The sequence below is a fragment of the Podarcis filfolensis genome (genome assembly GCF_964270895.1).
Source record: "Podarcis filfolensis genome assembly, chromosome: 17".
Taxonomy (NCBI): Eukaryota; Metazoa; Chordata; class Lepidosauria; order Squamata; family Lacertidae; genus Podarcis; species Podarcis filfolensis.
The window spans coordinates 4,256,284-4,283,518 of NC_139621.1; the positions used below are offsets into that span (position 1 = coordinate 4,256,284).

Consider the following 27,235-nt stretch of genomic DNA (forward strand, 5'->3'; position numbering starts at 1 on the left):
ACAAGAAGGCCTTCTTAAACGAGCAGTGCAAACAAATAGAGGAAAACAACAGAATGGGAAGAACCAGAGATCTGTTCAAGAAAATTGGAGATATGAAAGGAACATTTCGTACAAAGATTACCATAATAAAGGACAAAAGTGGTAAGGACCTAACAGAAGCAGAAGACATCAAGAAGAGGTGGCAAGAATACACAGAGGAATTATACCAGAAAGATATGGATGTCTCGTACACCCCAGGTAGTGTGGTTGCTGACCTTGAGCCAGACATCCTGGAAAGTGAAGTCAAATGGGCCTTAGAAAGCACTGCAAATAACAAGGCCAGTGGTAGTGATGGTATTCCAGCTGAACTATTTAAAATTTTAAAAGATGATGCTGTTAAGGTGCTACACTCAATATGCCAGCAAATTTGGAAAACTCAGCAGTGGCCAGAAGATTGGAGAAGAACAGTTTACATCCCAATCCCAAAGAAGGGCAGTGCCAAAGAATGCTCCAACTACCGCACAATTGCACTCATTTCACACGCTAGCAAGGTTATGCTTAAAATTCTACAAGGAAGGCTCAAACAGTATGTGGATCGAGAACTCCCAGAAGTGCAAGCTGGATTTAGAAGAGGCAGAAGAACCAGAGACCAAATTGCAAACATGCGCTGGATTATGGAGAAAGCTAGAGAGTTCCAGAAAGACATCTACTTCTGCTTCATTGACTATGCAAAAGCCTTTGACTGTGTCGACCACAGCAAACTATGGCAAGTTCTTAAAGAAATGGGAGTGCCTGATCACCTCACCTGTCTCCTGAGAAATCTCTATGTGGGACAAGAAGCTACAGTTAGAACTGGATATGGAACAACTGATTGGTTCAAAATTGGGAAAGGCGTACGACAAGGCTGTATTTTGTCTCCCTGCTTATTTAATTTATACGCAGAATACATCATGCGAAAGGCTGGGCTGGATGAATCCCAAGCTGGAATTAAGATTGCCGGAAGAAATATCAACAACCTCAGATATGCAGATGACACAACCTTGATGGCAGAAAGTGAGGAGGAATTAAAGAACCTTTTAATGAGGGTGAAAGAGGAGAGTGCAAAATATGGTCTGAAGCTCAACATCAAAAAAACGAAGATCATGGCCACTGGTCCCATCACCTCCTGGCAAATAGAAGGGGAAGAAATGGAGGCAGTGAGAGATTTTACTTTCTTGGGCTCCATGATCACTGCAGATGGTGACAGCAGCCACGAAATTAAAAGACGCCTGCTTCTTGGGAGAAGGGCAATGACAGGCCTAGACAGCATCTTGAGAAGTAGAGACGTCACCTTGCCAACAAAGGTCCGTATAGTTAAAGCCATGGTTTTCCCAGTAGTGATGTATGGAAGTGAGAGCTGGACCATAAAGAAGGCTGATCGCCGAAGAATTGATGCTTTTGAATTATGGTGCTGGAGAAGACTCTTGAGAGTCCCATGGACTGCAAGAAGATCAAATGCATCCATTCTTAATGAAATCAGCCCTGAGTGCTCACTGGAAGGACAGATCGTGAAGCTGAGGCTCCAGTACTTTGGCCACCTCATGAGAAGAGAAGACTCCCTGGAGAAGACACTGATGCTGGGAAAGATGGAGGGCACAAGGAGAAGGGGGCGACAGAGGATGAGATGGTTGGATAGTGTTTTCGAGGTTACCAGCATGAGTTTGACTAAACTGCGGGAGGTAGTGGAGGACAGAGGTGCCTGGCGTGCTCTGGTCCATGGGGTCACGAAGAGTCGGACACGACTAAATGACTAAACAACAACAACAACTGTGCCTTTTAATGACATTTTGCCCAAGTTTTGCACTGATCTGAACATTAAAGATTTTGGTAAACACTGCAGCCTGAGTTTGAATTCTTCTTTGAGTGACAGCCAGGAAACTCTCCTCCACAGGGTGCTTTTTGGGAGGTTCTCCTTGGGGGAGGGGCCCCAGGGCCCCCAAAAGGGATAGCCTATCGCTTTAAGAAAATGCTAAGAAACTGTTAAAGCTATCTACCTCTCTCTCTCTCTCTCTCTCTCTCTCTCCAAGCAACATTTAAAATTGTCTACTATTGAGATCACAAGTGAAAATTTGTTGCATCTCTTTTTAAAGTTGTAAATAACAACTTCAGCTCTGACCAGTGAGAGGGCTAAAACCAGTATTATTGCCAGGGAGAGTCCGCTTGGGCGCCTGGGGCGCAAGCTGCCTATAGGGGCAGGTGAGGGAAGGGGCGAGGTGTCCATAGGGGCAGGGTGAGGGTGGGGCAAGCCATCCATGGGGCAGGGCGCATTGTGGGGCCTCCAGAGTCTGTCTGCCTCCTCCCACTCAGTCACCCTTCAGCTGGGGGGGGGGGGGGAGGCAGCAGGCAAAGTGTTTGGGCAGTGCAGAGCCTTGGGCCCACTGCAGGCCCCATGGTGAGTGCCGTCCGGCAATTTGTCAGCCCCCTCAGTGGGGACACCTGGGGCGGCCCCACACCTACCGCACCACCCTTCCTCCACCCCTGGTTGCAGGTGGTGTGGCTGGGGGTTCGGGGGGGAACTGCCCCCCTAATCAAGTAAATAAAAAAAATACTTAACTGACCAATTGTGTCGCAGGTAACTCAGTTCTGCCCCCCACCCCCGGTTGCTGTGTGTCCTCTTTTTCCAGGACACATCCTCTTTTTCAGGGGTAGCATTCTAAAAAATTGCCAAAATGTCTCTGGCTATACTTTCTGGATGAGTCCTAGACAAGACTGATGATTGAAGACTTGCTTACCCCATCTTTTCTCATCTTCTGCCCCCCCCAGCAATATATCACAGCTTCTATAGCCTACATATAGTAGGCGTATTTAAAATGAGAATCTTCACGGCGTCCTCTTTTCTGCTCTTCAAAATATGGCAACTCTAATTTCCCCCCCACAAAAAAAATAAATCCTGGCTACACCCATGGCAGGTGGTCATAGCGAGAGTGCCAATTTGTTGATATAATCAATGAACTATTACCATGTACTCAGAAATTTATCCTTATTACCCTGCCCATTTATCATCTCATTGCTGTGTTGATTCAAACTCCCAGATTGTGCCATTTCCCATACCTGGGTAAAACCAAGATCGTAAAGTGAGGGCCTCCCCCCATTTCCCACCTGACAGCTATTTCCATTCTGGCAGTGGCTGTCAAAAAAGAGACCATGGTCAAAGATGGAATATTGGGGTTCAGATCCCCCCAAAAACCAAAAAATGTGAGCCACGGGTCCCTGTTTATAAGCAATTATGATGGAGATTTCAGTATTTATTTATTTAGCTAGCCAAAATGGTACACAAGTGTTTTTGCACCATTTTGTTCCCCACCGGGATGGGGCTTTACAAACCATTGGAGCAATGGAGAGACAAGTAATCAGTCATTTTTGTTTCCTCTTTCACCAGAATGAAAAGGTGGCGACAGAGGTGGGGATGTTTTGCTTGCTGTTTAAAAGTAGGAGCCCTGCCAGAAAGAAAGAAAAAAGGCAAATCTTGCTATATAAATGGGACTTCAAGGCCACGCCATCCGTTTTGGCTCCTCTGCCACTTGGCTCCCTCCTCTTCCTCACTGCCAGCTATTAGCTGCTTTCCCCCTGGTGGCAAGAGAGACAGACGCAGCAATGGGGACGAGGAACCTGTGTCTCTCCAAGTGCTGCAAGGACTACAACTCCCATTATCCCTGACCCTTGGCCATGCTGGATGGGGCTGAAGAGAACTGGAGTCCAGCAACACCTGGAGAAACACTATGATTAAGATTTTGCTTGTGTTTGTGTAATTGATTAATCAATATGGTGAGCTGGCTCAAATATATTTAATCAGTTAACACATGCAGACTAAAATGTAAAGTACACTGATAGTTTATTAGAGAACCAGATTCTATGTACTTTGTCTTATATCAAGGCAGTCCCAGGCTTGCCTGCTTCTCAGCACACAAAATCTATCAATGTCCAAGAGTATCCAAGAGCAAAGAGTTCCCCGCTGGCTCCAAAACACAAAGCAACATCTTGGCTCTAAGGATGGCATGTTCAGTGCCTCCTCTGACATCAGTAGTCCATGGGCAAGTCCAGAGTCCAGCCAAGACTATGGGGAATCTTCCTGTTGCAACCATCTATCAAGCCACAGGAGGCCCAAACAGGTCCATGGTTTCCACCACCAAGCAGAGATGCTCCAGGAAGGAGCTGATGGACACACGCAGAATCCGGGCTTCATCTGCTCTCCATCGACTGCAAAGTAATAAAATATATATATTTTGTGCAGACTGGAACATAAAACGTCAACACTTGCACCACACTTCACAGTCCAATGAACATGCCACTCCTTCTGCCTATATCCTCATTCTATTCCAGTCCTTGAGCTTCCCTTTTACTCTCGGGCAGACACTAGGCACCTGGTCCAATACATTTGGATGCCAGAAAATATACTGTTCCACTTAATTAATTTATTCTTATCATACCACCACCTGAATGCAAAGTACTCAACAGAGAGGAAGGGAGGAATTATTCTTATTATCCTCCTCCTCCTCTATATAGTATCATCAGCTTGTATAGCACTTTATATAAAATACGAGGGGATAGATCTCTGCCCTGACAGGCTTACAGTTTAAAATTTGACACAACAGAGGAAGGAGAGGGACGTGGGGGCAGGCAAAGGAGGCGATGATTTGACTGACAAGTGCTGAGGTTTAGTTAGAGGCTTGGCTGCTGCAGTGTCCCTGCTCCAAGGGCTTCATGGGAAAGGTGATGGCAAGCTATGCTCCCGAGTTTTGCTTTTGTGTTTATTGTTCTTCTGCGGAAAAACCCCAACCCTCCACGTTGTTGTTGTTGTTTAGTCGTTTAGTTGTGTCCAACTCTTCGTGACCCCATGGCCCAGAGCACGCCAGGCACTCCTGTCTTCCACTGCCTCCCACAGTCTGCAGAGGCTCAGGGCAGAGAGGCAGAGGGAACTAAGTTCCTGCAGGAGGAGTGCTCGCCTCCAGGCCAGGAGAGGCGAGTCACCAGAGGACCGGGGCCGCCCTATGCATCAGGGCAGATAATAGCCGGCCAGCCTCAGTCCCAAGTTGCGGGAGCAACATTGTTGGTTGCTAGTTCCTGTCTGAGCTTCTGACCCGCCCTGGATCCCTGCTTGCAAGCCTGTTCCTGACTTCACCCGACTTCCTGCCCTGCACCCAGCTTCAGCTACTACAGACTGCCTCCACGTCGCACCTTTGACCACGGACCGGACTTGGACCTCGCCTCTCGGGTAACCCAGGGGACCAGCACAGTAAGTCAATGAGGAGCAGTCTGGGACTTGCGTGTCGTGTGACCTTATCTTCAGGAAGGGGAGATTGAAAGGGGAGATGTACGGTGTGGTTTATTTTATATGAATATTTGAAAACGCTATGTTTGTCAGTGCAAACATGGGAATCAGGGGTCTCCAATGTGGTACCCATGGGCCCGCTGAGAACTTTCCTGAAGTCCACCGCGTGTTTTCAGAAAGTGGACAGGACAGGATCAGTGGTGAATTGTGCCCAGCATGACTTCAGATTGGTCACAGTACATTTGATTGGCTGCAGGGCCGTACTAAGTGTGACCCCTACCCCGGGGGCCACCTCAGGGTGTGTGCGACAAGATGGCCCGCTGCCTCCCCCCAGCTGTAGAGCGGCCGAGGGCGCACGGTCAGTACAGTTGCCGTGCGTGCAAGCAAACAATTCTCTGGTATCGGCTATTTCATGTGTACTTACCTGAAACCATTAGATAGAGTGTACACAATAAAAAGCATTACTGGCCCTTTAAATAAAGGCAGCCAAAGAATAACGAGAAAACTGCACTATCACATCTAGTGAATGAATAGACCTGGTGCTTTGAATTGTCTCTTTAAATGACCTGTCAAGCTCCAACCAATGAATGTTAGCAAACGGCACCAACTAGAGTATGTAACACTGGTAAAGGTAAAGATACCCCTGACCATTAGGTCCAGTCGCGGACGACTCTGGGGTTGCAGCGCTCATCTCGCTCTATAGGCCGAGGGAGCCGGCGTACAGCTTCCGGGTCATGTAGCCAGCATGACTAAGCCGCTTCTGGCGAACCAGAGCAGCGCATGGAAACGCCGTTTACCTTCCTGCCGGAGCGGTACCTATTTATCTACTTGCACTTTGACGTGTTTTCGAACTGCTAGGTTGGCAGGAGCAGGGACCGAGCAATGGGAGCTCACCCTGTTATGGGGATTCAAACCACCAACCTTCTGATTGGCAAGTCCTAGGCTCTCTGGTTTAACCCACAGCGCCACAGCCAAATGTAATGTATCCACTTCAGTGACAGCCTGAAGTATCTGAAGTGTGCATGCACACGAAAGCTCTTACCAATAACAAACTTAGTTGGTCTCTAAGAACACAGCTGTAACTAGGCTCTATGAATGCATGTATCCTCCCAGGCAGTTAGAATGTTACAGTGTGAAAGTTCATGTATAAGTCACTGTATAATAAAAACTGTACAAGACACTTTAGGAATCCACTAGAAAACAGCTGTTCTTTCCATGAGTCCTGTTCTGTACAGGGAAAGGTAGGCCTAAAGGGTGACTCAAGAGAGCCATTTACCAGGAAGCATAGAGTCAGTAGGCAAATGGCCTCACCGAAGGGAAACACCCAAGTGCCAGACAGATCACAAAGATGGGCAACCCTGAAATGGATTTGGACTCCAGGGGACAAAAGAATTGTGAGGAACTTGACCAGAGGGGTCGGGAACTGTAAATAGTTTTAGTGTCTTGTGTTCACAGGTGTCAGGAGATGGGGAAAGGGTGGGAAAAGACAGCTGTCTGCTACCCAGGTACTGTCCCATACCTCCCCTTGTGGGATGCATCAGTGATGTAGCAATGATGAAATATTGGAGGAGGGACTGGGAATTTGGGGAACTAGTAAAAGTGGGGGGCACCTTCTGTTCCAGACTCGTCTCGCTGCCAGAGGAGTGCGGACCCTGCTATAGCAGTTGCTTTTACAGTAAAGGTCAGACTTCTTTCCTATACAATTTGCCTTGGTAGTGCCTGTTTCTTTAATCTCTGACTGCAGGGAATCCTCTTTACCTAGCGGGCTCACAGAGTCCCCCAAGGACCTGGAGCTGCGTGGTCCATGTTTTTCTAAAAAAAAATATTTTATGCAACAAGCTATCACAATTATGTAGAGTGGAGGACTTTTCACAATGATTTTATACTGCAGGAAAACCACTCCTTTTACAGTGGAAGAAGCCCTTCATATTCTATCTCATCCTGATTATCAGAAGATTGTAAATGATCCAGTGCATCACCATGCAAGCCTATTGGTGATGATGTCTTTCTGTATTCATTCAAAGGTTCTCCTCAGAAAAGAAATGATTGGCGCTGTGATCAATATTGCTGGATCAACTGTGGTGTCTGACTGGCTGAGAATTAATCCGAAGCTGAGGAAATTTCACCATAAAATCAAAACTTGTTCAAGTCCCGACAACTTCATAAGGCACAGTTATAGACTGCTAGAGCCTTCTTGTGAAATGGTTCTGATACACTATATTGGAAATGAGAGGGAATTCCATGCACTTCCTCATGGTGACAGAAAGAGAAATTTGCTAAGACCACATGTACGGACAATGCCTTCAGTAATAGGAAAGATTTCAGATACAAGTGCTAAGCCTTCAGAAATCTATAAAGACCTTTGTAATGACCCTGTAACCAGCTCAGCTCATATACCTGTAGCTCAGCCACAAAACCTGGAGCAGGTAAGAAACAAACTTTTAAAAAAAATATTTTTAATTGATTTTTCCATGTATACTTCTTCTAACAATATATCTTTAATAATATTTCGTATTTCCACCCTCCTCCCCTGGACTTCCCTCATACGCCTATTTTGCTTTATTTCCATATTGTTCACCCTGCATGTTGTTTCCCCAAAATTTCACAGAATGCATATTATCTTACTTTTTGCTGCATACAATTGTGATCGTTTTCTCAAACCCTGCCAAGGAGTCCATTTCTTTATGTTGCCTCTTCATATATGTTGAAAATGGTCCCCCTTCTCTTTTAAAGTCTTTGTTGTCCTTTTCATGTAGTTTATCTGATAGTTTTGCAAGTTCTCCATTTTCCATAAGTTTCCCTTGTCATTGTTCTTTCGTTGGTATTTCTTCTGTCCTCCAAGTTTGTGCTAATATAATTATTGCCACTGTTGCTGCATACATAATTTCTGATTTTCTTTTTTTATATCTTGATCTACAATTTATAGGAGTAATTCTTCTGGTTTCTTAGCAAAAGTCTTTTTAAACATTTTTTTCCAAATTCATTATATATCAGACAAGGTTGCTTATTATCACTATCGACTGAAATAAAAATAACATCTTTGATAATGCATTCATCTTTATTGCTGCTATCCTTCCCATCAAGGAGAGGTTCATTCTCTTCCAAATTTCCAAATCTATCTTCATCTCATTCCAAACTTTCTCATACTTGTCTTTATATAAAATTAAATCAAGCCAAATTCCTAAATATTTGACTTTTTAATTAATTTAATTAATTTTTGTAATCTCCTACAGTGATCCATGCAACGGTCACCTCCAGGCTTGACTACTGTAATTCTCTCTACATGGGGCTGCCCTTGAAACTGTCCCATAAACTCCAGTGGGTGCAGAATGCTGCAGCGAGGCTCCTCACGGGGTCCCTGCCATGGGAGCATATTCACCCAGTGCTTTACCAGTTGCACTGGCTCCCGGTGGAGTATAGGGTCAGGTTTAAGGTGCTGATCTTGACCTTTAAAGCCCTTTGTGGCTTAGGGCCCTCGTATCTATGGGACCGCCTCTCCTAGTATGCCCCGCAGAGGACCTTAAGGTCCATGAATAAGGTCCATGAATAGTTTAGAGGACCTGGGCCCTAAGGAAGTCAGACTATCCTCCACCAGGGCCAGGGCCTTTTCAGTGATGGCTCCGACCTGGTGGAATGCTCTGTCCCATGAGACTAGGGCCCTTCGGGATTTAACCTCCTTCCGTCAGAGCTATTCCGCCTGGCCTTTAATTTTAATTCAGCCTGATCGTTTATGTCCCTTCCCTTCCCTTCTCTTCCCTCCCCCTCCCCTTTTATGAAGATCACCCGCTCTGAGACCCCACAGCTAATTCTCCCCTGGCCTCCTCACCGGCCCAAGTAGGACCAGTTCAGCCAGCTAGCCCTGGGGGTTATCCAATGCTTATTTCCCCAAACTGATTTTTGAATTTTGAATTTTATTGTTATTCATGTTTTTATACTGTATTTTATGCTGCTTTTATAATTAAGTGTTTTAAATTTGTTGTTAGCTGCCCTGAGCCCGGTTTTTGAATAAAAAAATATTATTATCATTATTTTCTCCAGTTCCGTCATTTTTTTGGTTAGTATTTTTGTCTTTCCTTTATTTAATTTAAATCCTCCCACTCGCCCAAACTTATATTTTCTCACAAGCTTTAGGGAGACATAGTTTTGTTTCCTCAACTGCAATTACCAAGTCAACAGCAAATGCTTTCAACTTAAATTCATTTCCCCCCATTCTTATTCCCACAATCTGTTTGTCTGCTCTTATGTTTCTGTTCAAAACCTTCAGGACCAGAATGAATAATAAAGGTGATAACAGACATCCTTGTCTCATTCCTTTTTCCAATTTGGAATTCATTCGTTATCACCTGGTTAATAATTAGTTTTGCACATTTTTCTGTGTACACAGCTTGTATCCCTTTTATAAACTTTTCTCCATATTCCATTTCTTCCATCACTTTCCTTATAAAGTCCAAAGACACATTATCAAAAGCTTTTTCCACATCTATAAACATCATTGCTGCTTTTTTCTCATTTCTTACTTCTAAATACTCTATTACATTTAAAATATTTCTTATATTATCTTTCATCTGCCTACCTGGAAGCAATCCTGCTTGGTCTGGGTGTATTTAAACATTTAAGACCTTTTTCAATCTATTAGCTAAAACGTTAGCAAATATCTTGTAATCATTGTTCAAAAATGAAATAGTTTTTGACCAAGGTCAAATCTGTATCTTGTTTTGGAATCAAGGTAATATAAGCTTGCTTCCATGTTTCTGGAATTTCCCCTTTTGTTAATATTTCATTCATTATATCTTCCATTGGATTTACAAGGTGTTCTTTAAATTTTTTATTGTACTTTGCTGATAATCCATCCATTCCTGGTGATTTGCCCACTTTTATTTGCCTTATTGCCCTGGAGATTTCTTGGTCTGTGACTTGTGTATTTAAGAAACTCTTCTTGTTTTATCTTTGGCAGATTACTCTTTTTTATATATTCCTGTATGTTGATTGCCTTTTCATTTCCTCTTTTGTATAAATTTTGAAAATATTTTTAAAAGGCTTCCCTTATTTCTTTTGTTTTATCTAGAAATTTCCCATTGGAATGAATTTTACCTATATATATAATTCATCTGTTGATTTCTCCTTAATTGCCATGCTAACAACTTTCCGGGTTTGTTTGCATGCTCAAAGAATTTCGGCTTCATTTTTTTAACTTTCCATGCTATTTCTTCATTGATTATCATTGAATGCTGTGATTGTAATCATTTTCTTGCCTGTTTTATCGATTGTTTATTTAGGTTTTTTCCTAATTCGTTTTCTTTCTTTGATATGGCATCCAAAATTTCTTTTTTCCTTGCTTCCCTGGCTCTTTTTTTTTTTTAACAGCATTTTGTTGTATGAAATGACCTCTCATGACTACAGTGGTACCTCGGGTTACATACGCTTCAGGTTACAGACTCCGCTAACCCAGAAATAGTACCTTGGGTTAAGAACTTTGCTTCAGGATGAGAGCAGAAATCGTGCTCTGGTGGCACGGCGGCAGCAAGAGGCCCCATTAGCTAAAGTGGTGCTTCAGGTTAAGAACAGTTTCAGGTTAAGAACGGACCTCCGGAACGAATTAAGTACGTAACCAGAGGTACCACTGTACTTTAAAGCATTCCATATAATTTTGATTTTTGTTTCCTTAGGTAAGAAACAAACAAGCATGCATGAAAGACAATGTTCACAAATCAGTCGTGATGATTTGTAAGTGTTTTTGAATTAACAGATATTTCATCTGAAATTGGGAAAATAATATCATTGAAGACAGATTTACCTATGCTTTTTTCATATGACAGAACTTGGAGACTTGGAGACTTCTTCCTATCTACTTTATTATTTCAAAATGTGCTTTTCACTGAATCACCACTGATTCCTGTAATGTTCATGATGCATGACAGCAGGCGAGAAGACAATCACAGGAGATTTTTGGAAACCCTTTCAAAGCAGTGTCCATTGCTCAATTCAGAAAAAGTTGTCATAGTGTCTGACAGAGAAAAAGGAATTGAAAAGGCTTAGGATCATGTTTTGCTCAAGAGCTACAGAGTGGTATGCTGGAATCACATCCGCAGAGACATCATGTTTTGGTTGAAAAAACATGGGGCCAGTTCAGAGGATACCAAGGTATACCTTGCTGACTTTTTTGATCTTCTGAGGTCAAATTCTGAGCAAGACTACACATTCAAATTTGATAAACTCAGGACAGGTTGGAGCAAAGCATTCTTGGACTACTTTAAGGAAAAACTGCACCAAGCAGTAATAAAGCATGCTGCGGCCTGGATTCTAAAGAGACTGAACATATATAAAGAAAAAAGTGGAATCCCCACAAATGTCTCTGAGAGTTTTCATGCAGCTCTAAGAAGACTTTCACAATGGAAAGAAATGACGATGGAAGCAATGGTGTTATCCTTATATGCAATGCAAAATTCTTACTGGAGAGAAACTTTGCGTAGACTATGTAACACTGGAAACTTTCATTTGCGGCCTCAGTTGATCAGACACTCAAGATCACCAGAACATACAGTCTTTCCTCATATAGCTTGTGATCCATCACAAATCATGGATCTTGTACAAAGGGGAGAACTTCCGCGGCCTAAGAAAGATGAAAGCTATGAGAAGGCAACATCAGTTTGTCAAATGGTACTAGTGGGCTTTACGGTATTGTACAATTTATTAGCTTGGTGTATTTGTGGTAAGGGGTAGTAAAGGAAAAGCATTATGTTGTCTGCCTTTTCCCCAAAGAGAGCTGCTCTTGGCCATCATCCAGGACTTGCTACCATATTATAGCTGCCAAAAAATCTATCGGCATGCCACCAGAACCAGGGAAGCCTCGCCGGTTGCAGCTCACACAGTTGAAGTGAAATAAAAGGCAGAATAGTAGCTCAGGAAGAAAGTTCTCCAGACTGAAGGAAAAGATAACTGTAGTTCCAGCATCTGATTCAGTGCAGGCTGCTGAGGAGTTGGACTCCTTAAAAACAGATCACTGACTGACTATGAGAGACCTGGAAAGCGCTCAGCCTCAGATGACCTCCACTCCAAAAAGTGGGAAAGAGGATTTGACAGTGACCAATATTGATTCTTTTGATAGAAGCCCCATATTCTCAACGCAAAGTGAGAAGTGTTTGGGCAAATCAATGATTTCTACATCAGTTCCCCCATGGCAGAACTGTACCTTTAACATACTCAGTCTACAAACTGAGGAACTTGTTGCCAACATCTGTGTTTATGGTTATGACATAGACACACTGAAAGGATCGAACTGGATAAATGACTGCATAATAGATGCATTTCTTGCCTCCAGGGTGATCATGACCAAAGAGCTAGGTCACGATGGAACAATTTTCGCATTTAGTTGCCTCTTCACTCAGACCCTCATGTGTCAAAAATTGTCAGTGAAAGCCCTGAAGTCCTGTTTGAAATTTGGAGTGCTAAAGAAAGTTGTTTGGATTACTCCAGTAAATGACAGTGGAGTCCACTGGATACTGATAGTAATCATTTTTAAAAGGAAGACCATGCTCTGCCTAGATTCCAACCATGGATTGAACCACTCTGTGATTGATGGAATAACATCCTTCTTAGCATGTCTGTATAAGATGGATTCAGACTGTCCCTATAGTTTTGCAGACTGGTCATTTTTTGCACCAACTGATATAACCAGGCAAGGTAATTCCAGTGACTGCGGTCCTTTCACATGTACCATTGCCCATCTGATTGTGTCTGCTGCCCAATTACAGTACACACAAAAGGATATGACTGCCATTAGACCCTGGATTGCAAAAGAAATAATATATTACACTGGGAAAACCTATCTTGAAGGACGAGAAAAATATATTCCAATTGAAATTGCCGCTCCTCCTCCCACAAAGAGACAAAGCTTGAAAGAGAGTGACATTACTGGGTCTAGATCATGCCCAGGGGGATGGAAGGACACACTAACCTATTGCTCAGATCTTTTACCTACCTTGTTTGAAGGCAGCTGGTCAATACGTTTTTTAAAGGAAGGGTGCAGGAGGCCCAGTGGTGAGTGTGACCAATCTATGGTTTACTGTGAAGGAAGCTGCAAGGACTGCTTTTGCCATAGGCATTGATTCAAAAGATCTTCCAGAGGTTTTTGTGTGTCCAGATTGTCAATCCACTGTGGCCAAAGAGATTTTGAAACTGCGAACTGTCATATTCCACAGGTTGGTATTATACAGCAAAATCTAAACACATAGTTTTCATCATCATGGCAGAATTCTTATTCATGGAGTTGGTTTTTATATCCTGCTTTTCTCTACCTTTAAGGAGTCTCAAAGCAGCTAAAAATCTCCTTTCCTTTCCACCCCCACAACAGATACCTTGTGAGGTAGGTCAGGCTGAGAGAGTTCAGAAAGAAGTGTGACTGGCCCAAGGTCACCCAGCAGACTGCATGTGGAAGAGCGGGGAAGCGAACCTGGCTCTCCAGATTACGAGTCCACCACTCTTAACCACTACACCACACTAGCTCAATGACAAATAGATGCCAGCTACTATATACATAACCTTAAGCTTAAAAAATAGCAACAATATCTACCTAATGCAGGCATAGGCAAACTCGGCCCTCCAGATGTTTTGGGACTACAACTCCCAAGATCATTAGCTAACGCGACCTGTGGTCAGGGATGATGGAAATTGTGGTCCCAAAACATCTGGAGGGCCAAGTTTGCCTATCTAGTGGAACAGTGCAGTGTACTAGTTAGTGTCATAGAATCATAAAATCATGGAATCATAGAGCAGTAAGAGACCACAAGGGCCATCTAGTCCAACCCCCTGCCATGCTGGAACATGCTGGGAAGGGGGGCAGATTTGGTTAGCCCCCCCCCCCCCCGGATCACCTTTTCTTTGGTTACCTCCACTCTGATGCTAGAGTGGCTGTCTCATGTCAATGTTTGAGTCCATTTGAGTCACCCAAATGCAGATGGTTTTGGGGAAACACCTACATCATCTTGTGACCTAAGCATGTTGCAGTTCTCTTTTTCCAGTCCTTGATAACATGTTTTGGGGAACAGTGCAGTCTAAGTTGTTGCAGGAATTTATGTATAGGTTGGGGGGGTTGCCCCTCCAGCAGATATCACGCTCATGCAGCCCACTACCAAAATCAGCACAATCACTTTTGTGACTTTTGTGATTTGTCCCCACAAAACACTTCATCACAGTTTCTTCCTATCTATTCCAAGGGCCTCTGCTGCACAATACCAAATGTAAGAATTCACTGATAAATGTATCTATGTACTGGCTCACTGGGAAAACTTCAGAAATTCATATAGACATGTGAACTCAGCTACTCAGCAGCCCCTCTGCCTGAGTGATAATTCCTGGCAACCTGAGTGCCAGACAGGTAGCCCTTCCAGAAATAACAAATCCAGATGAAGAGAAAAGGGTGTGATTAACTTGGCTGGGAAACAGGGAAATGCAAATATCTCTTTTGCTTCACTTGATGGGTGTTTGGTGGAGGGCAAGGAGAACCATGGGGAAGGGTCCAAGATGCTTAGATTACTGCCACCAGACCTCCCCTTTCATGATGTAACCGTGATGTATTAGTGGTGTAGTTTGGGGGTGTAACATGGAGATTAGCAGCTAGTAAAAGTTTGGGGGCTCTTTTGTTCGGGGCTTCCATCTTGTTCCACCTTGTGGCAGGTGGGGGTCCTGTCGTGACGGTCTACAATAAAGACCAAGCCTACTGGCTGCTGTTTTGCTCTGGTATTCCTGGCTGGTATCCTTGTTTTTTGTCCAAGGGAGCCCTCAGATTTCTCCGTTAACAAAGTGAAGTATCTGTTCGTCCCACAGTGTATCTTAGTGCAATAATAGCAGCCTGAAGAGTTTGGACTTGATATTTCGCCTTTCACTCCCTTTAAGGAGTCTCAAAGCGGCTAACATTATCCTTTCCCTTCCTCCCCCACAACAGGCACCCTGTGAGGTGAGTGAGTCTGAGAGACTTCAAGAGAAGTGTGACTAGCCCAAGGTAACCCACCAGCTGCATGTGGAGGAGCAGGGAATCGAACCCGAATCACCAGATTACGAGTCCACCCAGTGGCGGAGGAAGGGGTGTAGAGTGAACCCACTGCACCCGGCACCACCATTCTGTTGAGGTGCCATCGTGGCCACCCCCGGACATGTGCCGCGCTCCCTTGGTGCACCAGGCACCACGTCCCCACTGGCGGCACACCTCGTCTCCAGGATGTTCGCCACGCCCCCGGGATGCACACCACACCCCCACATGCAGTGCACCACGCCCTCAGGACACACTCCATGCCTCCTGTGATGCGCGCAAGCCACGCCCCCACATGCTGTCTTCCCCCAGTGCCAGAGCTTGCAGCTTCGCCACTGAGTCCACCGCTCATAACCACCACACCACACCTCAAGTGCCTTTTCCAGTTGTCAAAAATGCCCTGTTGTTATAATTTTTGAAACATTAGTGTTATGATAGCACCTAAAGCCTGAAATATCTTCCTAAAAGATCAGACAAATGTTTAGGGAAAGTTGTTATGAAAGGAGGAATGAAGAATGTAAATTCAGCATATAATTCTCTGCATTATGCTTTCAGGTCTCCATGTGATGAGCATGTGGACAGACAGAGGAGAAGGCTGCATGAGGCTGATAGTTAATTGCAGGATGACCTTTCTTTCTGCAAAAGAAAGTTGTGCATATTTGATCTTTGTGACTGTTCAGTAAATGTTTAAATTATAGTTTTTTAATATCGAACCCAAGCTCTGATTTTCTCAGTTCTCCCTTCACCTGTGTGTATCCTGCTAGTTCTATCCATTTCTCCTTTCTCTTGGCACAAATGTATATAGAATTATACAGGAAAATGTTAAATGATCAGCTTTAATTCAGTGTCTCTCTCTCTACCTTTCTGTGCAATTGCTCAGAAATGTCACTAAGAAAGCTCTATATATTGGCATGGTCTCTTTTATTGGAATAATTTCCCAAAGTTAATTTTAAACGGGTACATAAGACCAGTGGGCCAGAATTTTTGTCCCAATAATATTTTTTTCCTGTGGCCATCACCAAATCTTCATGCAGTTAACTCCACAGTTTAATCTCTCATGGAATAAAGTGGTTCTTCCTTTCGCTGGGTGCCCCTGAGGTCAGTATTTCGGGAGAGTGACGAAAAGTTCTCTCTAACCACTTTATCTTATTTAATTTTCTAACCTCTGTCATGTCTGCTACCCTCTTATAGACCTTTTATAGACTGAACATTTCCAAACTCTTCAGCCTTTTCTCAAAGGAAAAGCACTGTACCCCCTTAATCATTTAGTTGCCCAATTCTAGATGTAAGAGCAATCTGGTTGCCACATCTATCACCCTGTTGATCACCAGGATTGATCTGGCTGATCAGACGGGCAAGGAATGTGTCTGCCATCCCCATCACTGTGCATCCCCCCCAAAGCCACACACTCCATGTAAGAGAATGACCATCCCACACAGAGCGAGAACACCCTCTTCTGCACTTTTTCCAGCTATGCCATATTCGTTTTAGAGATATGGCACCCAAAACTGTACACGGTATTCTAAATGGGACCACAGTATAGAACTGTACAGGGACATTACAATACTGACCGTTTCATTTTCAGTTCCTTTTTCAATAGTCTCCAGCACTAATTCTAGATCACAAAACGAATAAATGAAATAATAGCGGTTCTGATCCTTGTGGGACCCAACTGCTCACTTTCTTTAACTTTTAACATGGCCTTGGCGATTGGAAAAGCCACAGCACCCAGGAGATCCTCTGAAAGCCCAAGTTGCCCCAACTTTGTGCAAAACAGTTGTAGCCCTGGAGAAGGGAAGGGAAGGGGTCTGACAAAACTTTGCTAAGTAAAGTATCTTTGTCTGCTGAAAAACAAATGTTTAGCCAGCATAAAAGAAAACTTGTCCAACTGTCTCTAGCTTATGTTGGCCTCCCTCTAGACACAACAAGGCTGTGTAAGGTACATAGAGTGGGACAGCGAAAATCTTCAATAGAAAGGCTGCCTGCACTTGTTCCGCTGACTGGGTAAACCCTGACATCCAGATTGAAATTGCATAGAGCAGTTTGGCTCTAACTTTAGCATTAAAATCCTTGAGGGCAGAAGGGATGTGTTGGTTACCTCTTGTTGCAAAAAAGCGCAATATGGCCTGCATAGACAGCTGGCTGGCATTTACCGCCACTGCGCAGTGCGAGGAGCACCAGAGCCTGTGATGGAAAGTGATCCCCAAACAGTTGAATCTGAATACCTGCTGGATATGTTTCCCACCAAAAACCCAGCTATATATCTTACGAGAATTCCCGAAGACCATTATTTTGCTTTTATTGAAGTTCATGCTCATTTTCATTCTAGACAAATAGTCGATACAGGCATCTAGCAAACGCTTTAAGCCAATTCTAGTTCGTGAGAGCAGAATCATATCATCTGCATATAGAAGAATGGTAATTTTTGATACATTTAGTTTACGGCTGTGAGCATCCACCAGTTTTAGTAATGGGGTGAGTTAATTTAAGCACAGTGGACCAACACCAGCTGATGGCATGGCTCCCCAAATCAACACTTCACACTGGACTTCAAGCATCTGGCATTGGAAACTTCACACTGGACTTCAAGCATTGTGTGGCATTGTGTGCCTCCCCATTCTTCCTCCAGATTCTGGGTCCTTGGTTTCCAAATGAGATGGAAAAGTTGCTCCTATCAGAAAAGAGGACTTGGGACCACTGTGCAACAGACCAGTTCTTTTTTTCTTTAGCCCAGGTAAGACGCTTCTGATGTTGTTTCTTGTTCAGGAGTGGCTTGACAAGAAGAATACAACATTTGAAGCCCATCTGCAGGATCCGTCTGTGTGTGGTGGCTCTTGATGCACTAACTCCAGCCTCAGTCCACTCCTTGTGAAAGTCCCCAACACGTTTGAATGGTCTTTTCCTGACAATCCTCTCCAGGCTGCGGTCATCCATGCTGCTTGTGCACCTTTTTCTTCCACACTTTCCCCTTCCGCATAACTTTCCATTAATGTGCTTTGATACAGTACTTTGGGAACATCCAACTTCTTCCGCAATTACCGTTTGAGGCTTTTCCCTCCTTATGGAGGGTCTCAATGATGGCTTTCTGCACAACTGTCAGGTCAGCAGCCTTCCCCATGATTGTGCTTCCTACTGAACCCATTGCAGGTGTTATGGATTGAATAGCTACTGCACCTTTTCACAATATTCTAATTTTCTGAGATTGTTAATTTGGGGTTATTATCAGCTGTATCCCATAATCATCACAATTCTAACAAATAAAGGTTTGACATATCTTACTTTGTATGTCATGAGTCTATCTCCTATATTAGTTTCACCTTTTAAGTTGAATTACTGAAATAAATAAACTTTTCCACGATATTCTAATTTTCCAAGTTTCACCTGTACGTATTTTGTTCCCTATGACAAGGAGTTCTAGGATGGGAAGCATCCATGTAATCCACCTTGTCTTAGACACACACCAGTGATGCATCAGAGGAGCACTTTGCGCTTCACTTAGTTCTTAAGGGGGAGAGATAGATAAAGAGAGAGAGAGAGAGAGAGGTTGCATTGGAAGTAAGCAGGGACACCGCAGGGGCTTGAACCCCGTCCTGGAAACCAGGAGCGCCAACCACCAGCGTCTTTTGCTTTTTTTTGGCCAATGCAACAAGGTGAAAAGCAAAACCTGAGAGAACACTCTGAATACAGAATGTTCTCTCAGGAAAAAAGAAAACCCTTAAGAATTATGAAGTTGCAGACAGAACACAATCAAGGTTTTATCACTTGCCATTAGCAAAGGGTATGTACCTAGATGTGTTTACGTCACAGAGTGCCATGTTAACTGCCATTAATTTGCAGGGCAGAACAGAGAGACTGGTTCCAGTCTTCAAACTCTGCCTTTGTGCTCACCTTTTTGTTTATCCCTCCAAAGTGTGAATTCATGGGCCTGGAAGTTCCTTCTGCTGGTCTGTGAAAAGCAATCTGGACTCATTAGTTTGTCCCCGGCCCTTTCCCACCAATTCCAGATAAATGTTTTTGGAACACAGCTGTCCTTACTGACCTGACTTCTGCAGGAAGAGCTGGCTTCCCCTGAGTGTGGTAGGCTCTTGGACAGAACTGTGAAGAGATCAAGCGGGGGGAAATGGAGAAGCCAGCCCAAAAGGATTGGACTGAAAAAGATCACTGAATTGTGGAGTGTGAAGTTCACTTGCCGTTAAGTTTCCTGAAGGGTTGCAAAATTCTACTTCTTGTGTCACTGAGATGCACCTGGAAGAGACTAGGGTCTTCAGCAGCCCTCCCCTCCAGACACAGGAGCATAAACAGCCAGTTACCTAAAGCAGGCAGTCAAGACGCAGGTGTCTCTCAATCCTGCACTGCAGATGGTCACTTGATGTATCAAGAGCTCTGACACTGCCTTTTGTCAATGGAGCAGATCTGCTTCTGGCACAGGTAGCTCTGTGAGATCTGTAAAAAAAAGAGCTGGAACAAAACAAGGATGGCTGTCCCACCCAAAGATGTACCTTATTGTGTGGTGATGGCACAGGAAAGGGCCTCCCCTGCAGTGGTGTCCCGACAAGAGAAGTCCCTCCAGGTAGAAGCATGCAGAGCAACAGCATTCAGCTTTCGAGTTTGCAGCTCTTCTGAAAAAGGGATTGAATAACCAATGTTGCTCAATACAAGCTCTTTGGAATATTTAGTTTGCATATTTGATGGATGATTCCATTTAGAGCCTACCTTTTCTCCAACAGGCTCAGGGTGCTTGAATGGTCCCCCTCACTGTGACCTGAAAGAATCTTTGTACAAAGAGTTGCAGGCAGAACACAACAGAGATTTTCCCCTCAGCCAAGCACAAGATACTCACCTAGTTGACCTTCAGCCAGAAGACACACAACTGTATTGCTGGTATAATTACTATAGAGCATTCAGAGATTACTTGTTAGTTATTAGTGCCACCACTGATAATTCAAAAGTCTTTTTTAATAGAAGCTACGATTGCGGTTGAAGGTAACCAAGTGAGAGGTTACAGGCAAAGGAAGCAGTTTGCTACAGCGGGTTTTAAAATATATTACCTTTGGAACAGAAGTACTGGCGAGGATCTAAAATTTTGTATTTGTTGGAAACCCAGCAACTATCAACCCTATCGTGCAGGTTTTCATCAAAAAGCCAGTAATACCATTTGGGTCAAATTAAATTTCGAATAGTCTCAGCATTTATGGATCATGTTCCCTGCATTCAACAGACATACCGGTACCCCAGGCAAAGAAAATTGGGAGCTACATGCCTCCTTTATCTACAGGATTGAAGGGTACAGACCTATATTCCAAAATGTTTGACAAATGTGGGATATTATGATTTTGTGTGGGCCCTCTCTGGTCATTAGTGGAACAATCAGCCACTCCCTTATGTATGAGTAAAAATGGCCAGAGATGGGATTCATAAGATTTCAAATATTTTCTCAGTCATTTCAGCCTTACCATTAGCAGACAACATTTTCTGCCCTTTATGTACAGGAAAAAATGGTCACGGCTCATCCTTCCTAATTGTGAATATGTTTGTGCTTAAACGCTTGCTGGACTTTTTTTGCTTAAAAATGGCCGGCAAAATGGTGAAAACCTCTACTCACTCCAAGGCCTCTACCAGGCCGCCTCTACCAATGCCATCAGTAGATTCACCCTCAAAATGCCTCATTTGCTTTTTCACACTGAAATCAGCAAGGCAACTGTTACAGACAAAGGAAGCAGTTTGATGCATCAGCTTTTAAAATGGGTATTCTAAATGGGTATTCTACCTTAGGAACAGAATTAATGGTGAGGATGCAAAATGCTGGCATGTTGGGAACCTTTTGGATTTATACACATCTGAAGGAACAAAAACGCAACAATATTTTAGTGACCCTCTTCTGCAGTTGCCCAGTAAGTACAATTCGTTTGGCTTCATATGCCAAATGCCACCACTTTTAAGCAGCTGCTCAAGAGGGTTTGTTATTCTACTCCTTGGAAGCCACAATATACATAAAATTAAGTTCTGCCCACTAGCAAAGGAGCTTATCTATAGTCCACAAGAAGCTATCACAAAATGGCGGCAAAGCATTTTTGTCAACAAGGCAATCTGAGCTAAAATGAAATTAAATGGAACTATGTTGTCTTCTGCGCCTCTGCTTTGCTCCTTATCACATGCACAGCTTTCTTTCCCCCTGGATCCCCCTGGATCCCGTTAGATCCCCCTACCCTTCTCACTTCTAAGTCTTACCTGTCTTAAAATCTTACCTGTCTTGGTTTTTCCAACTTCTGGAGCGAGGTTCTGGAGCGAGTGGTCGCAGACCAGATCCAGGTGCCCTTGGAAGAAGCTGGTTTTCTGGGTCCATTTCCATCAGGGTTTAGGCCTTGGTCGCCCTGCACCTCTGTCGAGAGACAAGGGAAGGCGCTCAGTGACCCCCAGTGCCTTCCATCAGCTTCGGCTGGTGGCCCAGTTGCGCCCCTCTCTGGACAGGGATAGCCTGACTCCTGTTGTCTCTGCTCTGGGAACCCCTTCTTGGGTCGTTCTTTTTGTTTTGATTTTGTACATTTGATATTTTATGTGAGCCGCCCTTAGACCTTCGGGTATAGGGCGGCATAGAAATTCAATAAATAGTAACAACAGTAATGATAATAATAACTTCGGCAACAGAAACGCCAGCCTTCTTTTTATGAAATGGCTTCTCCAGTTGCCTTTTAAAATAAAAGCCTTCTACTTCCAGGTTGGCACCTCCGGTAATGGCGGAATTCCTCTGATCGGGAGGAATTTGCCTCGTGGAAATTCTGGTCTGGCCGCCACGGCGAAGGCGGAGACCCACTAAAAATCACAGGCGGGTGAAGCCTGTGAACGTGGGATTTGGCTGGCACTTTTTACGCCTCCCCTACTCACGGGGAAACCCGGTTTCGGGGATCCGGAGCGACGTGGGGTGAGCGGCGCAGTGCTTCGAATTGATTGCTTCTTCCACGGAGCGAAGCCGCATAGCTGTTGCCGGAGAGCGCTGACTTTTTCCTGTGGACAATTTGATCTTAAAGCAACTACCCGTGAGTAGAGCGGAGAATTGGATTTTTAAACGTCTTAATTTGGTGTCGAAACGGGGAGGTCCAAAACAGGAAGTCCACCTTCCCCTTTTGTAAATAGATTGAAGCAATGAGGATGCAAGCTGAAGTCGCGGAAAGTCTATTGTAAAGGACTAAATTTCCATCGGTTAAAAATACTAAACCCCCCTTGGTGGCAGGAGAAGAGGGGGGAAAGTTTTGGACTGAATATACCTGCAGGAGAGAGCGAACAGAGTTAAAATACCACCGCTCCGATCCTGGAAACGGGCTGCCAGCAGGACTGACGTGCTTTAGAATGCTCATTGACCGTGATTAGAACGTTCACTGACAGCTAGTTAAATAAGAGAAATACATTGTCTCCATTGTCTCCGTCTGCGTTTAAAAAGGAGTAAAAGTAACTGAAAATTGAAACTAATTTTATTGTTTGAACTGTGTCTAAAAGGACCAATACAAATAGAAACTGTTTCCCTCTAGAGGAAGCCTTTGAAACTGTTACAAGAGCTGAGCTGGGGGAATTTCCAGCTGCAAGATAAAAAGCTGTGAGATTCTGGGACTGACCTTGAATCGGTTAAGAATGTCGACAGAAGAGGCCTTAGCGGCTGCATTAAATAAGATAAATGACTCACTGGAACAGCTCCATAAGAAGGTGGATGTGGTAACTACCAAAATCGATAATTTGGGACAAAAAGTGAACATCAATACAGAAACTATTCAGAAATTGATACAGGAATCTACTTTGACATGGCAAACTGCGGAGAAGGCTAGGGAGAAAGTTGTTGTCGTTGAACCTAAAGTAACACAACTGGAGAGAGAGAGAGTCCCAGCCTTACAGATGCAACTTGATGACCATAAGTTGATGCCTTCTATGATTGAATTTAAAGAAAATCAGATTTCGAGGATCAGAGCTCTACCTGAATTGGAGAAGGAAAGTTTGATAGATCCCCTCACACAGGAATTTGCTGATTTTTGGGACCTGGACTTGGGTCAAGAAGAGATTAAAATTGTGAGGGCCTTCAGACTTGGAGAAATTTTGAAAGACGTCCCGAAATATCTTTTGGATCTTTGTTTTAACTACGGAGATTTGGTTGCCCTGCCGAGAAGGAATAAAATCATCTCTAGGTGGGAGTTTCCCCGAGATCTACTCTTCAGTCTCAAAGGAAGGAAAATAAAAATAAGATCAGTAGAAGACAAAGTAAAGTGCATGTATAAATACGAAGAAGACTTGCAGAAGGGACTTGGAAAAGATTTAAGAGCCTCGGACAGAAGATTACCAGGTTGATGGACTGTATGGAATTGGCGGAAATGACTGGCAGAATCCGAGACCAGGGAGAAGAGACGGTGGAAGAAGATTGGAAAAAGTTTAAAGACTATTTATGGAAATATTGTAAAATTAATGAGTGTTAGAAAAATGTTGGAATGAAGCTATACGGCTTTAGTAGAAATGTTAGAAGGAATTAAGTACAAGTAGATTATTGGAGTATTAAAGGGAAAATAAGGTTAAAATATGTTAAGACAACTATATGACAGAAAATAGAGGAAGATGGAAAGGAATTGCTGAAACAATTAATAGAAGTGGAATACAAAAAGGGAGGTGTGAGGAGGTCGTTGAAACAAGTGAATGTAAGATATGATATTGAAATGGTATGATGTGTTTTTAAATTGTTTTTCGTTTGTTTTGTTTAGTTTATTGTGTCAGTGTCGTGTTGTGTATTGTTTATACATTGTATTGTATTGTTGTTTCTTTTTTATCTTGTTTTTCCTTTCCTTTTTTCTTTTTTGTAATCCTTAAAAGTAATAAATATTATTTAAAAAATTAAATAAAATAAAAGCCTTCTATTTTCTGCAATTATTCTTCACTCTGCTTGAAGCAGACTTCAGATCCACCTACCCTTTCCTCTGCTCCTTTGTACATCCAAAGACTTGTTGGTCGAAAGGGAAATAAACTTGATTTCGCCCCTCACGTTCCTTCATGTGTCTTTGTTTTCCCTTGGCTTTTCTTGTCATCAGGTGTATCTGCTTTTCTTGATTCTCTTTAAAATCTTCATCTTGGTGTTTTTTTGAGTTTTCAGTTTAAATTTTTCTTGGCTAAGCTTTCTTTTGGGGGCTTTCTCAAAGTCCAGCATCTGTCCAGAATTTACTCTCCGTGTTTTACTATGATTAATTCTTTGTTGGTCTTCTTATTTTCTTTCAGTTTCCTTTAAATTTAAAATGTAACCTCTTTTTAGGGAGTTACTGAATCTATTTAGCTTCTGTCTGTCTGTCTATCTTTCTGTCATCTACAAGCAACATTTAAAATTGCCAACTATGGAGATCGCAATGGAAAATTTGTTGTATCTCTTTTTAAAGTTGTAAATAACAACTTCAGCTCTGACCAGTGAGAGGGTTAAAACCAGTATTATAGCCAGGGACAGTCTCACTCACTAGACTCTGCCTCGCTCCTTCCACCACCTGATGGTCACAAGGACACATAAAATAGTCCCTTGGCGCATTAATACAGGGGATACAAATGGGTTTGTTTTCAACATGGGATCACTGCGCATGGGTGAGAAATTAGTGCCGGCCCCTCTCCCTAATAACAGGGTTGCTGGGGGGCCAACTTGAATAAAATATGGGGGGCGGGGGGCAGTAAGACCTGCCCTACATAGTCACATGACACGGCACACACAATTAAATGGCAATGGCCATTGACAGTTTGGGGGGGTTCCAGCCCCCTTAAATATTTTGGGGGGGGCTTAAGAGGAGTTAGCTCCTAAGCCCGGGTATGTCTCATTCCTGGATCAATGTCTTTGCTTGCTTGGCTATGTGTAGAACATGCTGTACCTTTTAATGACATTTTCCCCATGTAGCGCACTGATCTGAACATTAAAGATTTTGGTGGACACTGCAGTTTCAATTCTTCTTTGAGTGACAGGCAGGAAACTCTCCTCCACAGGGTGCTTTTTTGGAGGTTCTCCTTGGGGGAGGGGCCCCAGGGCCCCCAAAAGGGATAGCCTATCGCTTTAAGAAAATGCTAGGAAACTGTTAAAGCTATCTACCTCTATCTCTCTCTACAAGCAACATTTAAAATTGTCTACTATGGAGATCACAAGGGGAAATTTGTTGCATCTCGTTTTAAAGTTGTAAATAACAACTTCAGCTCTGACCAGTGAGAGGGCTAAAACCAGTATTATTGCCAGGGAGAGTCAGCGGCGGAGGAAGCCGCTCGGGTGCCTGGGGTGCAAGCTGCTGCCTATGGGGCAGGGCGAAGGTGCAGCAAGGTGTCCATAGGGGCAGGGTGAGGGTGGGGTGAGGCATCCATAGGGGAAAGGCTCACCGTGGGGCCTCCAGAGTCTGCCTGCCTCCTCCCACTCAGTCGCCCTACAGCTGGGGGGGGGGAGGCAGTGGGTGGACCGTTTGGGCAGCACAGAGCCTTGGGCCCACTGCAGGCCCCGTGTTGAGGGCCGCCCGGCATTTTGTCACCCCCCGCAGTGGGGACACCCGGGGCGGCCCCACACCCACCTCACCCCCCCCCTTACTCTGCCCCTGGTTGCAGGTGGTGTGGCCGGGGGTTCGGGGGAGAACTGCCCCCCAATCAAGTACAGTGGTACCTCAGGTTAAGAACTTAATTCGTTCCAGAGGTCCATTCTTAACGTGAAACTGTTATTAACATGAAGTACCACTTTAGCTAATGGGGCCTCCTGCTGCTGCCATCGCACGATTTCTGTTCTCATCCTGAAGCAAAGTTCTTAACCCGAGGTAATATTTCTGGGTTAGCGGAGTCTGTAACCTGAAGAGTATGTAACCTGAAGCATATGTAACCCGAGGTACCACTGTAAATAAAAATACTTAACTGACCAATTGTGTCGCAAGTAATTCAATTCTGCCCCCCCCCCCCCCGGTTGCCGTGTGTCCTCTTTTTCCAGGACACATCCTCTTTTTCAGGGGTAACATTTTTAAAATTTGCCATAATGTCTCTGGCTATAGTTTCTGGATGAGTCCCAGACAAGACTGGTGGTTGAAGACTTGCTTTCCCCTTCACTTCTCCTGCCCCCCTCAGCAATATATCACAGCTTCTATAGCCTACATAATAGGAGTATTTAAAATGAGAATATTCATGGTGTCCTCTTTTTTGCTCTTTGAAATGTGGCAACCCTAACTTGCCCCCCCCCCCTAAAATAAATCCTGGCTATACCCATGGCAGGTGGTCATAGCGACAGTGCCAATTTATTGATATAATCAATGAACAATTACCATGTACTTAGAAATTTATCCTTTTTGCCCTGCCCATTTATCTTCACTCTGCTGTGTTGATTCAAACTCCCAGATTGTGCCATTTCCCATACCTGGGTAAAACCAAGATCGTAAAGTGAGGGCCTCCCCCCGTTTCCCACCTGACAGCTATTTCCATTTTGGCAGTGGCTGTCAAAAGAGACCATGGTCAAAGAAGGAATATTGGGGTTCAGATCCCCCCCCAAGAACCAAAAAATGTGAGGCACAGATCCATTTAGTTTATATCATTTATTACGGCCATAGGCCCATACAGGTAAAAACAACACATAAATAACAGCTTGTGCCGTAAGGAGAAAAAAAAGCAATCGCTAAAACACTACTATAACAATAAAATACTATAAAATGGAAAGGCATACTACGCCTTAATTAGCTTGTAGAGCTCCTTGGCGTCGCTTTTGGGAAAGGACAGCAACTAGGAACCTAGCCACCTTCAGGGTCGTGTGGGTATCCATGTCCTGCAAGATTTGGGCAAGGTGGAATTTTGGTGGGGTACCCTCTAGTTTCTGTATGATTGATCCCAACAAATTTGCCCGTAGCACATTAAACAAGGGGCAAGTGAACATAATGTGCTGGAGCGACTCCGGCGTCACCTTATCACATTCGCAC

At 43.8% G+C, this 27,235-nt stretch overlaps 1 long non-coding RNA gene across 6 annotated transcripts; it reads right to left on the bottom strand.

Annotated features, from left to right (window-relative positions):
* Positions 1-11,110: 11,110 nt before the first annotated feature.
* LOC310752410 lies at positions 11,111-25,351 on the bottom strand. Of its 6 annotated transcripts, XR_014542938.1 has the most exons (5): positions 24,249-25,351; positions 19,811-21,690; positions 19,351-19,459; positions 19,200-19,257; positions 17,993-18,812 (listed from the first exon to the last, which is right to left on the bottom strand). It is a non-coding gene; the product is annotated as an uncharacterized lncRNA (long non-coding RNA). The 6 variants fall into 6 exon arrangements; XR_014542935.1 differs by lacking the exons at positions 17,993-18,812; positions 19,811-21,690; positions 24,249-25,351 and adding exons at positions 11,111-11,291; positions 13,266-13,439 and having other exon boundaries at positions 19,351-19,615; XR_014542937.1 differs by lacking the exons at positions 19,811-21,690; positions 24,249-25,351 and adding an exon at positions 17,577-17,982 and having other exon boundaries at positions 18,693-18,812; positions 19,351-19,615.
* Positions 25,352-27,235: the final 1,884 nt, after the last annotated feature.